We start from the raw sequence: 18235 nt of genomic DNA, 5'->3' as shown, positions 1-18235 counted from the left end.
TTATATGCGCACTATACGGACTAGGTTAACGGAGGGTGCTCCCGGCACAAAAATTGTTCCAATAAAACTACAAAGAACAACTGAAAGAGAAGCTAAATGAATTGTACGATTACCTTAAACAAAAACTGTTTGACCGATACCATGCGTTTGTATTGCAGCTCATTAGCGACCAAATTTCGAGTTCTTATATCGTTAAATACCAGGATAGTCGTTTATCTGTAGTTTAACAAATTTATTTTCTGTGTCTGATCAAGAATTAACACACATGGTGATGAATGTATTGCCATAGAGGTTTCTCTTATCGAAGAACCCTGCCTCGCTCTTTAAGAGGCTGATCGAAGTCTTTTGATTTTTAAAGGACAAGGTATGGTAAGTGTCATCCACACAAAATGTCTCTGTTATGCATAAAAGAACGAAAACGTACTAATACTTTCATTTGATACAATAAGTCTATATTGATATAGTTAATAACCATATCTGCATTTTAGAATGATTAAAACTATATATCCCGTTAGATAAACAAGAGTGTTCCATAGCAACAACTGGATATATTTAAATATTAATATAGGTATATTTCAGAAGGTGTTTTGGTATTACTGAGAATAATCATTCGAATCAAAATGTTGAAAAAAGAAAATTTATTAAGCAGTATCTAATGTAGGTGTGCAACTCAATGTTGTACTATACGTTTTGAGTTCCAATGGAAACACAGGAACTAAACTAATATAGAATATTCTGCTAGGCTACACGCAATTCAGATTCATTTTAAGTTCATTGTATGCAAATTTCATTTAAAAAGAGAGGCGGGAGAAATACGAAAATGTCCTTTCATCAGTCGAAATCGACCTGACAGTGATGTGGCAAAGAATAAAAAACCACCAAAAGACAAACTACATAGAAGAGTAACACGAACCGCAACCTTAACAAGACCGGATATTACGTACCTTTAAATTGGTGATCCTGCTCTTATTATATTGATTACGCTGATATTGCATTTTTGACCACAACATATATTAAACTTAATTAGTCGCAGTGATAGCTTTACGACACATTTTTGTTGATCAACTACCTGGTAATTTGTCAAAATAAGAGAACCTGAAAGAATGAAGGTGTTGTTTTCTGTTCATGTGAGTTTTATGTTATTCAGCATATATACTGTACATTAACTTGAGGCATAACCTTTCAACCAGTTAAATTGAGATCTGAAGCTGTCATGTCAGTTACAGCAAGAAGGCCTTTAATAATTCATGTAAATATATGTTGTGTCTTCTGTACTATTATTTGTCTGTTTGTCTTTTGTATTTTTAGCCAAGGGGGTGTCAGTTTATTTTCAATATATGAGTTTGACTGTCCATCTTGTATTTTACGTCCCTCTTTTTCGATCATTGTCATTTTGCTTAATTTCTTCTGTTACCTTTTCTCACATCATACTTCTTTTAAACTGTTTTCACTGAATCACATTGAGAAGGGAAAATGAGAATGTGTCAAAGCGACAACAACCAGACCATAGAGCAGACAACAGCCGAATGCCACCAATGGGTCTTCAATATAGCGAGACTATTCCCGCACCCGTAGGCGTCCTTCAGCTGGCCCGTTAAAAAATATGTATACTAGTACAGTGATAATGGACGTCATACTAAACTCTGAATTATACACAAGAAACTAAAATTAAAAACCATACAAGACTAAAAAAGGCCAGAGGCTCCTGACGTGGGACAGGCGCAAAATTGCGGCGGGGTAAAACATGTTTATTAGATCTAAACCCTCCCCCTATACCTATAGCCAATGTAGAAAAGTAAACGCATAACAATACGCACTTTAAAATTCAGTTCAAGAGAAGTCCGAGTCCGATGTCAGAAGATGTAACAAAAGAAAATAAATAAAATGACAATAATACATAAATAACAACAGACTACTAGCAGTTAACTGACATGCCAGATCCAGACCTCAATTAAACTATATGAAAGATTATGTCTTCATCATATGAATATCAGGCACAATCCCTCCCGTAAGGGGTTGAGTATCATACTATCAAAAAATGTATTTGTGTTTATCTTCATTGGCTTTAGTTACATATTTAAACGTAACAAATCTTTAATATTTTATAAATAACTACGCATCTTTAAAAATTATCTAAAACTAGGATATTTTTAATGACCCTGTAAATAGAAAGAAGAAGAAGAAGAAGAAGAAGAAGAAGAAGAAGAAGAAGAAGAAGAAGAAGAAGAAGAAGATTATGATAGAATTAGAACCGATAACCGAGGTAATAATACATACAAAAGTTTCCTGTATTGTTTATGGTCGGATAAAATAACGACAACAATACGCGCATACACGTCGCAAACATAAGCGTTTCCTTTCCCGTCTATAGCCATCGAAAACGGGTTAGATATTTCGCCTTCGTCATCATTAAATTCCCAAATTAGTTTCTCGCTAAGTTTAGACAGTTTATGCTAGGAGTTACAGACCCACGTGCGTGAAACATAGGTTCACCTATAAATAATTTACCATCCTCAATTATGAGGGTCGAAACACGTTTGATATTCGGAAGTGAGATAGTACGCACTATATTCAAACGTCGAAACCAACGGCCTAATTGAAATACAAAATAATGAATGTAAACCCAATATGTTATATACAGCAACATACGAACCGCTGAATTAAAGGCTCATGGACAGACTCTTACAGAATGTGACAGGGATGAAAATGTTTGCGGGCGCCCAACCATACCTGTTATCTTAGACAGTGGTGTTACATCACAGCATATGGACGAATTAAACAATGAAGGGCGTAACTCGTCATATCGATAAACAACACAAAAACAAGTAACAAAAATATTAATAAAAAAACACAGACCAGACATAGAGGGTATTGATACATCCCACAACAAAAAAGACAATTTATATAGATCTGAGAGTACTCACAGTTACAAGATCTTTTAAGAGTTAAAATATCAATATAGATCACTTTTACAAAACGTATGCACATCTTATATGATTACCTTTGAAAACTGAAATTAAGAAATATTTTTTTTCTCTCTATATATATTTATCTTCAATACGGTTAAAAATAGTTGACACTTGAAGAATAACGATAAGTTAAAACTTATGTATGTATCGATACTTTTCATAAGTTCTGATCACAGACGCATTTATATTTTTACCAGTACTTTATCTTTTCCTATTGTTACAAATCAATTAAGCGAAAACAAATCCGGGTTAAAATCCTACACCGATGGACACATATTAACTATCAGAGGAAAACAACGGAACAACAGAAACACTGAAACTAGACAGCAACAATAAGAACCTACATATAAACTATTTGATAACTGCCATATACCGCACTTGGTACCGGACGTTTTAAAAAGAAAAAAAAAAATGGTGGGTTACACCTGTTTTATGGCTTTCAAAAACTCCGGCTTATATGGCATTCGGGAATACAGTACAAATAAGTGGAATATCACTCAGGACAGAGAAATACATAATTTGATAAATAATATAATAAAATTGAGAATGGAAATGGGGAATGTGTCAAAGAGACAACAACCCGACCATAGAGTAGGCAACAACCAAAGGCCACCAATGGGTCTTCAATGTACCCGGAGACTTCCTTCAGCTGGCCCCTAAACAATATGTGTAGAAGTTCAGTGAAAATGAACGTCACACTAAACTCCGAATTATACACATGAAACTAAAATTAAAAATGATACAAGACTAACAAAGTCCAGAGGCTCCTGACTTAGGACAGGCGCAAAAATGCGGCGGGGTAAAAACATGTTTTTTGAGATCTCAACCCTGGAGAAGACACACAGTCTGGAAAACCCAATAGTAACTTATAGAATAAAAAGTAAAATAAAAAAAAATAAAATATGGAGGACTTTTTCCACGATAACAGATGTATTATAATTTAAAAAAAACTATGGTAAATTAAACAATTGCTTAAAACATGTACATTGCATAGAATATTTAATATATTATTAAATTTTGAAATAAACACCCCAAAAAAATTGCATTTAGATATTTTCACTCCTATATTTGAGATGAAAAAGCAGTAGCAAAGCCAACTAAAACCTATTTGAAATCTTACCAACATCTATACCAATATATACCTCCAATTCCATTGCATAATTATTTAATATGTTATAAACGGTTTATTCCTTTAAATAGAAATTGAAAAAAAAGAAGAATGACGTTCTAACTTTGCTTAAAAATTAACCATTCCCGTATCAAAATACTACTAGAAACAAAAGAAAAACAAACTGAATTTAAGAAAAGAAATAATTTACAATTTACGTTCATTCCCAAAATGAATATTTTGTTAGTGTAATGATGGTTAAAGATAATCTACATACATTCACTAATGTCAACAGTAATTTACCAATGCTAAATCTCGTTAATTGGTTTAGAACAGACATATCACGGTAAGATTGCTGATAGGTGTTTTTTCGCTTACGCTACGTTACCCTCCTTCCTGCACAACTGTCTCAAAAGAGATCGTCCAATATTTTGTTTTCACAATTTAAATCTAGAATAACCAGTTTCTCCCTTTTACATCTTTTCCAGCATAAAGACTTATTTTAATAACTCGTCAACAAATAATTTGTCATTTCTATTTTCATATGTCAATCCATATCAGAAATACTTAACAGTTTTTTCGCAAAAGAAATATCTCATTTTGGATAACGATAGTAGAAGTGTTAAGGCTTTTCCAGTTTGTTACAAATAATCAAAATTTTCGAGTTTCTTTTTATCTTGTTATCAGTACAGTAAAGATAATCATGACTTAAAGAAATTTAAATTTTCTATAAACAAAAAATGGTATTCGAAATTTTCTTGGCTAATACCTTTTACAGTAATAACATTAGAATGATGAAAAATAAAATTTCTTTTGGAACTCTTTTCCACCCATATAGCAAAAGAATCTGAATGCAAGGTTAATTTTTGACTGCTTGATTCATTGTTTATAGCTTACTATTGGCTGATTGCTTGCATTCTCGCCGCAATTTGCACTCTAGTGGGTAGTTGTGTCAATTTCAATTAAACCAAATGTTTTTACTTTTTATATATGGGTGTATTTCGACATGAACCAATGCACCTATGCGGCAGAGATGTGTAACATATCTTAAGTTTCGGGCATATGCAATAAGGATATTCCAGCAACTCCGAATCTTGAATCATATGTTTGAAATCTATTTATTCATATACAGATGCTGCACCCAAAGCGCTGTAGACGCATCATTTTCCGCTCTTGCTTCGGTTTTTGCGATTCCGATTGAGTAACGTATTTTTACCAGGACTTCACCATCTCGCATATAAATTTAACAATGAAAACATCTTTAATTTTCAAATCAGATCAAAGTGAGTTTTAAACTAATGATAGTGTGCACATACTAGTAGACCACCGATCTAAATACATTAAGTTGCTATACTAAAATAATTCTTCGTCCATTAAATAAAATTTTGTGTTATTCAATAATTATTCATTAACTCACTGTTAATCTTATGACATAATTATGCATAAACTATAATTGACTCAACAATTTAATAAAAGTTTGAAAACTTGTTTGGTCTATGACAAAGGAAATTTTTGTTTGCTTTGCAATTTCCATATCAAATAACGGAAGTGTCCTGATTATCAAGTTGGGATTATCCCAGGATGTCAAAGTTTGGAAGACGTGTTACATCTGAACAAGCCATTATCATAAGTTATCAGATAATAAAAGTGTTTTCTCCTACAACAGCTTTTACATAAATTGATGTCCAATCGTACAATGTGAATCATTAAAAGTCCATTTATTTAAATTTCCCGGTAGTAGAAATTTTAAGACTTCATGCTGTTATATAATGCAGCTCACAAACAATAAGCTTCATTATCTACTACTTAGCAAAGAGAATAGAGTCCGATCTTGAAAAATGGTATGTTCTTAGGAAAAAGAACTTTATAATTCAACTACTTTAAATACGTTAGATTTATCAGTTGGACACTATTCTACTAGCGCCTCAGTTTACTGCACATCTTGTGCTTTATTTGAAATGGTCTGTTCTTCTTCACACAAATTTAAATATACAGTAGAATAATTTTTCATCTGTTTAAGAAAATTCATATTGATCTGAAAGACACCATTTGTTAATGTCTGTATAAACGTATGATATTAATTTCTGGGCACAAATAAAACACTTTCAAATAAAACAACTATATCCATAATTATTAGAATAAAAAACTAAATATATGTTTCTCTATTTCGCCAACATAACCAAAATTTTCCAATTAATGGTCCATTTAGTTCAAAAATTGATGTTACATTAATTAACAATGTAATCTCTGTAAATGCATAAATGTATTTTCACCCACGAAACATCTCCATGGCTATGTGAAATTAACAATTCTTAAACAGTTATATCTTTGATTGTATATAACTTAACTCATCTTTAACGCATATATCAAAAGTTTCACAGACCAGACATAATACAATTACTTTCAAATGAAAGTGTTGGTTGTGAGCAAGAGTCTTACTAAAGTCATACCAGCCTTCTACTAGTATATTTTTAGAGATAATATCCTCGATGAGGCGTGGCTGTGTATTTGACATGTATAATGATATTCAGGAATACAGTCGGTCAGCGATCGAAACAAAATTGTCCAGGAAAGAATTTTTTTTGAACATATCATCTTTTGCAATTAAAATATACCATTTATTATATAAGAATCATTTTAGATTTATATGTTATAGAATGCTAATAGTTACTATAATTTCCTATGTTTTAGACAGCCATACTACGCCTGTTCATATTGTCAGTGATGATTTTAAAAGTTGTTAGTACCAGTAATAATATTAGAGAAATTAGAAACCGTAATATCGCAGATATCTTTCGTTCTAAAAGATCATCTCAAAATTGTATTCCATGTCACGACGTTATCACCAAAGACGCCGTGTGTCCATGGATACCTAGAATTAACACAGATGACTTCAGACAACCATACGTTATTCCTGAGATGGTTTGTTCCAGTACTGTACCAAGATTTGGATTTCAGCATAGTTTCAAATGCCAGGAAATTACAATTAATATGGATGTAAAACGGCAATCATTTATAACGGGCAACTTTACGGCCACAAAAGAAAGAATCAGAGTGGGATGTACGCCTGTTATGGAATGCTCCTCTAGAACCAGTACATGCTGATAATATATCCACCAATGAAGAACAATTCATTCAGGGAAAAATTTCATATAGATTTCATTTTTTTTTGGAAACAACCGAAACAAAATAGTTTATATTTTTGATATTGTCATATTTTGTCATATACTTCATATATTTTGTGCAGGTTTACTTCCAATGTTTTGTTTACATTCTTTATTACGGGCGAAAAAAGTTAAACAGAAATACTAAAGCAAATTCAAAAGGTCTTCAAAATTGACAAGATTAAACGCCAACAATCATCAGATCTTATGAAAACAACTGCCATTTTCCTGACCTGAGATAGGCATTTTCCGAATAAAATTTAGAGTTGGTTTAATAATTGGCTAAACCTCTCACTTGTATGGATTTATTTATAGCTCCGAATCAATAGTTGTTAGAGTAAGTAAGAACTTATTTGAAGAAAACATTTTTTTTCTATTTATTTTAAATATAATTTTAGATGATGTTTTGATAATCAAGTATAATAAATATGTAGGCGAATATATATCAATATGGGGAAAAACGAGAAATTTTATATTTTTACCAATAGAAGTTTGCAGTAAGCAAATAACCTTTTCACAAAAACTGGCAATATAAATCTGCTTAAAAAGAGGCGAAACAATCCTCCATAAGATTTCAATATCTAATAAAAATGGACAATCTATGTTCTTCCATTTTGGAAATTGAACATGAAAAGATGGTAAAGTTGTCATCCGAAGGGTTTCTCCATAAAAAATCACGAATGTGTTTCAACAGTTCCTGATACATTTTGGTTTTGCCAACTTTTGGCTGAAGGTATTCTTCAGGGTTCTTGGTGAAGTAAAAAACAGATGCAGGCATCGATAGATAGCGCCATTAAATAACCTGGGATCGAAACAAATGTTTTTTCGAATGTTTTTCATTTTCGATAAGTTCATAAAATTGATAAATATAATCAACACTCTGGAAGACAAAAATTTGAATAAAAATGGTGAACATCTACTTCCGTCCTCTTAATATGAAGCATATATATCACAATAATATCTTTCGTTTTTTTGTGGTTTTTTTTTATATATTCATATTTATTATAAGCTTTTTTACTCATTATTTTACTGATCTCATGCATGTGAATTTCAAATAATTCTATTTTATTTTCACAATGCGCCAAATATGTTTCATATTATATATTCATGTGTTTATGAATTTATTTATTAGTAATTGTTGTGTTTGTATGTGAATTTTATTCTCTCTCTCTATATATATATATTTATATTTTACAGATATCATTTGCAATAAAAAAATAATTGCTTCTTACATTGTTTTCCTTTATAACTGAACCGGTTTTCTTTCAGAGTAGTGGGTCTTTGGTACCTTTAAACATGCTCACAGGAAAACACAAATGAGGTAGATAAGAACCACGCATCCTTATTCTGTATACATTTACTAATGTGGTATATCTTGATACACCACACGTTGATACAAATTGTCTCGCCAAATATTCAAATAGAAAATTCAACTATTATAACTTATGAGTCGACGAGACATCTTCGTACGGAAATCATTATTGTACATTAAATAGGACAACTAGTATATCAACCACGGATAAACGTAGGTGACCTTGAATAAGTTGCGATAAGCTAACAATATTTGGATACACTTCCTATGTACTTATACAATAACATTTACATGCTGTCTCATTGTATGTGTTGATTGCAACACAATACTACGTGTTTTTAAGCGGATCAGTTGCTTCCAGGTGTTAATAAAAATGAAAATAAACAAAAAAATAAATAAATAAATCACGCAATATACTTCCATAGAATCATTGTATTCGTTTTTACTTATTGATATTTTATGAAAATCATAGATACGCCTAAAAATGGGTACACTTCTTATTAATTCCTCAGAACAGTTCGATTATTCGTTTCCCGACAAGCTCTAAATCATAGATACTCCTAAAAATGGGTGCACTTCTTATTAATTCCTCATAACAGTTCGATTATTCGTTTCCCGACAAGCTCGGTGTTTTTATTTCATGTGTGGACTTGTTAAATGTGGCAAATTGTGGAATAAGAGTCTTATCTGAATTATATTACATATTCAGGCAATTATAATAGCACCAGGATTATAATTTAGTACGCCAGACGCACGTATAGTGTGCAACCATCAGACAACAGTTGAGTTGTGTGAAGTGTATTGACAGTTTTTACTCTTTCCTTTTGTTTTGACCATGGTGTTTTTCTTTGATTTTATTTATTGATTGCACCTATTTATCTTTTTCACTGTTTAAAATGCGTTTGGTAGTTTGGTAGTATCGAAATATTTACTGCAACCGGAAAAAGGATTTTATAAATTATAGTTCATTATAATAAATTAGAATAAATTTAGCAAAAAGTCAGTAATGAACACATCAGAAGATGATTTAAGGAGAATACTTAGTGAGAGCATGAACCTATCCCAATCAGATTTCGTTGCTCCACGAAAATGTGACTCTATAATCATAAAGATCGCAAGTCATACAGCCATCTTAGACAGTGTCATACGAAAAGAATGAAAATAGCGGAGCCCCGGACAAACTTCTGAATGTGTCAAACATGAAAAAGAGTGAGTACAGTTGCCCATGGCCCCTAAACCATTGATCTGCTGCGTAAAAGTCAAGGCAGTCCAATGCTTAAATATAGCTGTATTACTACAACCTTCTTACCAAGGGATGTTTCAGTTGTCATTTCTAAATCATCCTTACATTTGTTTTATAGTATGTGTGTTGCCATCTTCTTCATACCATAAACAGTTGCCAGTACGAACAGAAAATTGAATGAGCATATCTTAATTTTACTATTGTGATATTCTTTTTTATATAAAAATATTTTATCAAAATTGGCATAGGAAGTTAATACTTACCAGACTTTTAATTGTTCGTTATAGACGATTTTTTTATGGAATCTATTGAAACCAGATGCTCCGCAGGGCGCAGCTTTATACGACCACAGAGGTCAAACCCTGAACAGTTGGGGTAAGTATGGACACAACATTCAAGCTGGATACAGCTCTGAATTTTGATTGTGATTAAAAAGTTGACACAGCATAGGTTTCTGACACAGAATAAATGTGGTCTAATGAACTTAAGTTTTTTGTTTGCTTTGGAGCAAACCACTATGCTGTTGAATATTTATACTCTCATAAAAAAAAATTATACTGACCGACTTTAGAAACGCAACACTAGATTATGTTTGTGTTATTTTGGAATGAATGTGTCACCGTCCCGTCAAAAGCGATGACTGGTTGTTACAAACGCCAAAATGATTGTCAGAAAGGTCAACAAATTCTGTCTGACATGTTTTGGGTTCTGTTTTACAGCCAATTCCTAAACCCTAGGGACCATAACACCAAAAATCAATCCCAAGCTTCCTTTTATGGTTATAAACATTGTGTTAAAATTGCCTTCGAAAGACGCTGACGACGACGACGTGATACCAATATACTATTGCAAAAACTTTTGCGGTCGTATGAAAAGGGACCAAATGCTTCACTCTGTAGACGTATTGCATTCGCCATAACCATTCGTTGACCATAGTGAAATATCGATATCTTTGATAATTCTAAACCCTGTTCTGTTATTCTCCTTTATTACATTATCGAATTTAATTGCGCACCAAAATGGATGCCACCAACGCAGCATTAAATGTTGAATTGAGATCACTTCCGATTTATTGTTGAGTTCGTAATGCCCAGTTTTTAATGAAGGTTTATGAAGACTTCTGTATATCATATTATCGTTTTTTTCTTTTTGTCATGATTTGTCTGTGTCTCTTTAACTTGTGAGATTTGTTCTCTGCTTGTGGTATTATCCGTCTCTTATTTATCCTTCCTGAAAACAATGTACACCCTCCCGGAGTACAATTTACACCCATATGTATTGGTTCATGTTATTCAAACTTTTGTTTACAGAGTAGTGTTTTGTGGATACCTGATTGTCTATTCATTTTTTTTTCTTTAGATAATCATGTTGTCTGTCTTACATTAAAATCGAGTTTTTGCGTTGGCGGATTTGTTTTTTTAAAGACGGTATATTCTTCCTCCTTTTTTTTGAACATTTGAAAAATGTTTATTTCTGTTAATGGCAGTTGTTATCTCATACTTCGTTTCTGAGTGTGTTGCATTTAGTGTTTCTGTTGTGTCGTTGTTCTCCTCTTATATTTGATGTGTTTCCCTTAGTTTTAGTTTGTAACACGGATTAGTTTTTTCTCAATCGATTTATGAATTTTGAATAGCGGTTTACTGCTGTTATTTAGAACAATTTAGCAGTATCAGAAATGGAAGTGAAAGAGTTCAACAGGATTGCCTTTGTCTTTTTATTTTTAGCCATGACGTTGTCAGTTCATTTTCAATCTATGAGTTTGACTCTCTCTCTCTGGTATCTTTAGTCCCTCTTTCAAGAAATTCTACCTACAAAAACTTCAGAAATGTAATTCTAAACCAGATTATTTCCTCTTTCTGAAGAATTGTGTAACTATAGAGAACATCAATGATCAGACGCAGATCATTTTTATGCAATACTGGTCTTCAAAATTTCGACAATAGGAGTGAATCCAATATAAAAGTCTTAAAATTCTGAAATTTGTTTGTTATCCTTGCTCTTCTCTGAAACTAGATAACAACCTTAGGATCATTTTAGATTTAAGAGTCCAATTCATACTTTTAAAGATGAATTTCAAAAACTGCCTTCAGTTGACTTGTCGTGAATAATTGTGATATTGAATCTAATAGAAAATTGCGGTTTTCTTTTGTTTTTATTGTTTTTGTTTCTTTTATATCAATAAACAGCTTAAAAATCAATTCATAACTTATATATGTCACTCAATGTCATAAAAAAATATTTCACCATTTTCATTACAAACTAATAAGCAATCAGATTGTTTGTCCCACATCACCCCTATTGGCGATTGCATTCCGTCAACTTCCGACAAAAGTTTCCTGTAATGTTTTCCGTCGGGTGAAATAACGACAACAATATGCGCATAGACGTCGCAAACATAAACGTTTCCTTTCCCGTCTAATGCCATAGAAAACGGGTTAGACAATTCGCCGTCGTCATCATTAAATTCCCAAATAAGTTTCCCGTCTAAGTCTAGACAGTTTATGCTAGGAGTTGCAGACCCACGCGCGTGAAACATAAGTTCACCTATATATGTAATTTACCGTCCTCAATTATGAGGGTCGAAACACGTTTGATATTCGGAAGTGAGATAGTGCGCACTATATTTCCTTCCTTTCTCATAACTTCTAGACGGTTGTCCATAGAAAGGACATAGACATCATCGTTGTTACATGCTATTCCTTCTGGTTTTATGATGCATTTCCCAAATTTTTCTTCTACTTTTGTAATCGTGTTTAAAATGGCAATACGGTCTGTACTGACGTTATTGTCAGAATAAGTGATTCCAACGTGTTCTTTATCAATTACTGTTAAATTAAATGGTTTACTTGACAAATTGAAACGATCTGCACGAGTTCCGTCCATATTTTGCAAAATCAAACCATAAGAATTAAAATCAGCAATCAATAGCTTGTTGTTCATGATTATACAACAGTAAGTTATGAAATCACTCTCTGTCTGCTTTATCTTTTGGCGCAATTTGGCTTTGGATGGTAACGTTGCCGAGTCTGAAAAATACACAATCCACTGAAATGTTGTGATAGTTATAATAATGCACGATATATATAGATTATTACATTGATACATGTTGATTATCGGATTTATCCAATCGAGATAGTTAAATTATCAATTTTAAAGTCCGAGCCTCGGCGAGGACTCAAAAATTTATTATTTAACTATCGAGATTGGATAAATTCGATAATCCACGCGTTACTATGTAATAATCTGTTTCTCTAATGATTTTTCTAAAACAAAATTCCCTTCGAATGCCTTCCACTTTTCACGAAGTTGTCAATTTCATTGACACCTGTTAGAACATTTTGATCATTTCAGGAAGCTAAGAAAGGTTATGACCCTTTGACTCAGCCAATCATCTTCTGAGATTACCGACAACCACACGTTGATTAATTTTTTTTATACAATCGGTTCGGAAAGGGATATATTTCCATAGAGTTAGAGAAACTCATTAAATCATGTAGTCATTTAGGCTCGATCAGTACCTACGTGTATGATTTTGACTATGAGGCAAGATGCTAATAACAGCATGGCACTTTTTGCATTTTTGATTAAGTGAAAGGTTTTTTTTTTTATTTGAACTTTTGTTAGCATTAAATTGTATTAAAGATGTACTCTAGAATGAAGTTTTTAACAATAAAATAAACTTTTGTAAAGTGTTTAATTAAACCATGTGTCTCACGTGCAATGACTGCTACTAATGTCCGTAAAAAAACACTTCAAATATTTATTGTCATAACATCATACATTTATAGCTTGTGATACTACATAACAAACAAAAAATAAACAATATAAACATTAATATGCATGATTAAAATGAATATTTCAAAAGACACATGTGTATATATGTCTCTGGTTCTATAGACTGTTAAAAAAATTACCCGATCTTATTTACCTGTATGTGAGATCTTGGGATGAATATTATATGTGATATTATCTATGATGGCGTGCATAAAGCTGAGTTCACAAACGTAACTTCTTCAAATCATTTACCTAGTCACCAGAAAACAAACGCGTAACAAAAACACTGGACACTGCATTTATCAAAATCAACATGTTTCTTTTTTTTTTCGAACAACAAAGTGCAGAAAATGTACATTCTAGAAATATAAATATTGAGAGCAGTGTAATGGAAAAAAAAGTGACTACGTCGTGGGCCCTATTAAGAAAATAGCGTTAAAACGTCATTTCTTTAAATTGTAAAATGGTAGCTGGACATTAAAAAAAAATCAGGTGTTCAGCTTGGACAATCGAATCATTCGAGTTATTTTGCAACAAAAAAATAGCAATTACATATTTTTCTAACCGATTCTTCCATTTTCGAGTCTTAATTCTTCCAAATTACTACCTCTTACACATAACGAGTTACATTCCAAACTCATCCACCATGGTCGTTTTTAATTCATTTGCGGCGAATTTCGTATGATGTCATAGTCTGAATCCGAAAAAAAAATATTTTTCGATAATGTTGGAAAATTTGATGAATTTGTATTAATTTTAGGTCAGAAACTCTATTTTTTGCTTATTTAATGTTACAAGTTACATATATTTTTGCCGTTTTCTCTACGTTAGTTTCATACTTTACATATTTTATTTTTATAGCCTAATTAGTGATTTAGATTTTAATGGCTAGCATTCATCATTTTATCATAAATACAACTTCCATTTTAAGAAATGTTTCAAACATGGTTGTATTAAACATCTTTTAAAAGCGCATTTTACAGTTGCCGTCAACTTAGTGCACGCCGTCATTTAATTGTGTAAAAAACAAAATAAAATTGAGAATGGAAATTGGGATTATGTCAAAGAAACAACCCGACCAAAGAGCAGACAATAGCCGAACCCTACTCAATTTAGATAATCAAGTATCAGAAAAAACGAAAATACGAAAATGGAAATGCGTTCATAGGTATTTTTATAAATCTGCTTCAATATTATCACCTTATCATAGAAAAGCTTCCGTCCAAGTTAATAATAGAGTTGACTGAGTTATTGATGTCTAAAAAAAAAAATAACACTAATCTCACGACTGCATTTCTATATTAAGGAAGTTCGCTTGTCATGTTTTGGGATTTTTGTCAGATTTTCGGAATCCTCTGGTTTTATCCATTTGAATGCTTAAAAAAGAAATTGCCCATTGACCCCTTTTTTCTTTTTATAAATCTTTTAAATAGGTAATGATAAGCCATCTGTATTAGTCTTATAAAATTTTAATTAGTTTTTAATAGTTTTTGAGAACTTAAACTTGTCAATGATAAAGCTATGAAAAGTCAAGAGATAATATTTTCCAGCCAAAATTTCAATGGCTAATATTTCGAAAACAAGCACATTGACCTATATATTGCTCTTTTGATTCTTTCTTAATCCCTTATCAATATAAACTAGTGTTTTGAAAAGTTAATTATTTTGAAACTGAGAAGCGAACTTCTTTAACCACAGAAGAGGCCTTCAAGTTTATCAATAAAATACGGAAAGCAATAAACAATATCTCAAAATTTGCTACGGATACATTTGAATACGAAGAATCTTACCGAGGTTTTACCAACACATGAAGAGCAACACGACGGGTGCAACATGTGGAGAAGGATCTAACTTTTGAGGCATTGTTTGGTATTCCATTGTTTGTCTGTTTGTCTTTTCTTTCTTAGTCATGGCGTTGTCAGTTTGTTTTCGACTAATGAGTATGAATGTCCCTCTGGTATCTGTCGCCACTCTGTTAGACCAAGATTCGTTAAATCCGACGAGGGTTTGACATAGTAATTGAGTTCTTATAAAACGACAATTAATGGTTACGTGTATGACTCACTTGAACTTAACGTCCATGCAATTCCTTTATGTTACAATATATGACGGTTCTATGTATGCAGATCCAATTATTATTGACAATGCTGTCATGCGCATTGTCATGAAGTAAACGACGCATAATCCTGAAACGTGATAACCAATATTCATAAGCGTTTTTTTAATAATTCATTGTTTAGATTAATTATGATTCATCTCAATTTAACGTTACATGTTCAAAACACGTACCCATGGCTTAGGATATGATAGTTAATAAAATCCAGTCGTCAGTAAGCTGTAATATCTTATTTACTGAAAAAAAAGTAAAAGAAACATATAATTTTTATCTAATGACAGATGCTACAGTGTGTCATAGCAAACTTCTGGAAAAGTACAAACACCTACATGATGTATCCGGTGGCAAATGTTAGTGTGTTACTGGGAACAACTATAGTACTACATTAGTACATGTACCTACATTCACCATCGCATGACAGATGCTAGAACTTCTAAAAAAGCAGTATCGCTGTGTTGAAGACCCATTAGTGGCCTTCAGTTGTTGTTTTTGCTCTATGGTCGGGTTGTTCTCTCTTTGATACCTTCCCCATTTCCATTCTCAATTTCATACATATATACCTTCATACTGTACTGCTGATAGATGCTAGTGTGTCATAGGGAACTTAAAAAAAGTAAATATACCTACATGCAGCACCAGATGACCGATGTTAGTGCGTCTTAGAGAACTTTATAAAAGTACGTAATTTTTATACCTACATGCAGTACCAGGTAACAGATGCTTGTGTGTCGTGGAGAAAGTATAAACATGTATATCTTTATGTTGTACCGAGTGAACGAAGTAACTAAAGTACGTCATCTGGAACTTTACAAAAGTACATCCGCCTACATGCAGCACCGAATGACAGTTGGCACAACAACTACTAATCGTCATTTTGTCCCTATGTTCTATTTTTTTTTAGCCATACTGGCCGTATGAGTTTAAACCTTTTTATTATAGAGGATTGGTAACAAGTTATTGCAACTTATATTAATCCCTTTTATCTTTGCGGGTCCGAGTGCTGCCTTTCAGCGGCAGGAATCTACAGGAGTGCCTTTTACGTGCAAGAGTTGACTCTCTCTCTTATCACGGGCAATCATTTATCGTCCCCTCCTGACGGACTATAATCGTTTCTCAAGACCATACTCGCTAATGGTTTCATGTTGGCCGTCTTTGTGGCAGGTGGGGTCGTCGGACACATTTTAAAAACTACATAAACTAATGATGATTGTTTAAGTTTTGATAAAGTTTTGTCAAATTTGGCATAGTAGTTGTTTTGCAAAAGTTAACGACGACGGACGACGGACACCAAGTGAGGAGAAAAGCTCATTTTGCCTTTTTGGTATGAGACATACATACAAGTATCCATGGTTAAATAGTGTGGTTATTTTTAGCTTTTTAAAAATGAACAAGTCTTGAATACCTACTATACCTTGCGTTTGCCTTCTGATGCTTTAAATATTATAGTTTTAGAATTTCTGACGTACATTTACATCTTATGCAGACGATAACGCCTGCTTTAACTACACAATCATAGCACACTTAATAACATCAGTAAGAAAATATAATAACATAATGAGAAATATCAATATTATACATAATTTGAACTTTTGACATTGGGTCATTGCCAATAACCTCAGGTATTTGTATATACTATTTTTCAAGCTCAATAATCGCTATAATAACAACCAATTCATGCAAGTATGATGATACATTTTTGTACAATAATTATTCAAATAAATAAAGTATAAATATATATATATGAAGATTTGGTATGGACCTTTATTATATATATAATACGATATACCGCCTTAAGGTTAAATACATCAGATGTACTTTAATATTAACCCTCGATACATCAATTACTAAGTTTAACATAATATCTTGTAAAATAGAAAGTAAAATACATTTGCGGCTTACCTGTGTTAAAAGGGAGTTTTCCACTGATTTATAAATATTCTTCAGTAAGCAATATTCATTGAATAGTTTATAGTTTCACCTCACTTTCACTTTTACATATTATGTATTATCGCATCATGTATCAAATGAAAGAAAGATAACTCTAGTTTCTTAAACGTACAACTTTTAAAGGAATATACCAGAATAAAAATTGCCATTACCATTATCTCGATATAAGCCGATGGTAAAGCCGTTCAGATAAAAAAAAAAGGTGTAACAAAAAAAGATAAACCCGAGACTAGGTTCTTAGCAAAATATTAAACTTGTCATTAAATGACATTTCCCAAATTTCCAACGAAATATTTTGTATATATTAATGGGGGGCCGGGCATACGTTTAAACAAATAGCATTGCGACAAAAAATATCGTTTTGTCATCCCTGTCAAACTTGTTTTTCGTTACCTATATTTTGTTATAAATTAGACTGTTAGTTTTCTCGTTTGATTTGATACACATTTTCATGTTCGATAATTTTATAGCTGCCTAAACTGTATAGTTTACGGCCTTTTCTCATTATTGAAGGCCGTGCGGTGACCTATAATTGCTTTTATTTCTCTGCATGTAGATTTTGATGGTGAAATCAAAATTTGATTGGTTGAAACTATCACACG

The 18235-nt window shown here is 32.3% G+C and overlaps 1 long non-coding RNA gene across 1 annotated transcript; it reads right to left on the bottom strand.

The window, feature by feature from the left end:
- Positions 1-11935: 11935 nt before the first annotated feature.
- LOC139526081 (uncharacterized) lies at positions 11936-17683 on the bottom strand. Its single transcript, XR_011665119.1, has 3 exons — positions 17586-17683; positions 15860-15922; positions 11936-12822 (listed from the first exon to the last, which is right to left on the bottom strand). It is a non-coding gene; the product is annotated as an uncharacterized lncRNA (long non-coding RNA).
- Between the last annotated feature and the right edge of the window lie 552 nt (positions 17684-18235).

The sequence above is a fragment of the Mytilus edulis genome, chromosome 6 (genome assembly GCF_963676685.1).
Source record: "Mytilus edulis chromosome 6, xbMytEdul2.2, whole genome shotgun sequence".
NCBI classification, from domain to species: Eukaryota; Metazoa; Mollusca; class Bivalvia; order Mytilida; family Mytilidae; genus Mytilus; species Mytilus edulis.
This window is presented reverse-complemented; position numbering and strand designations above follow the sequence as displayed.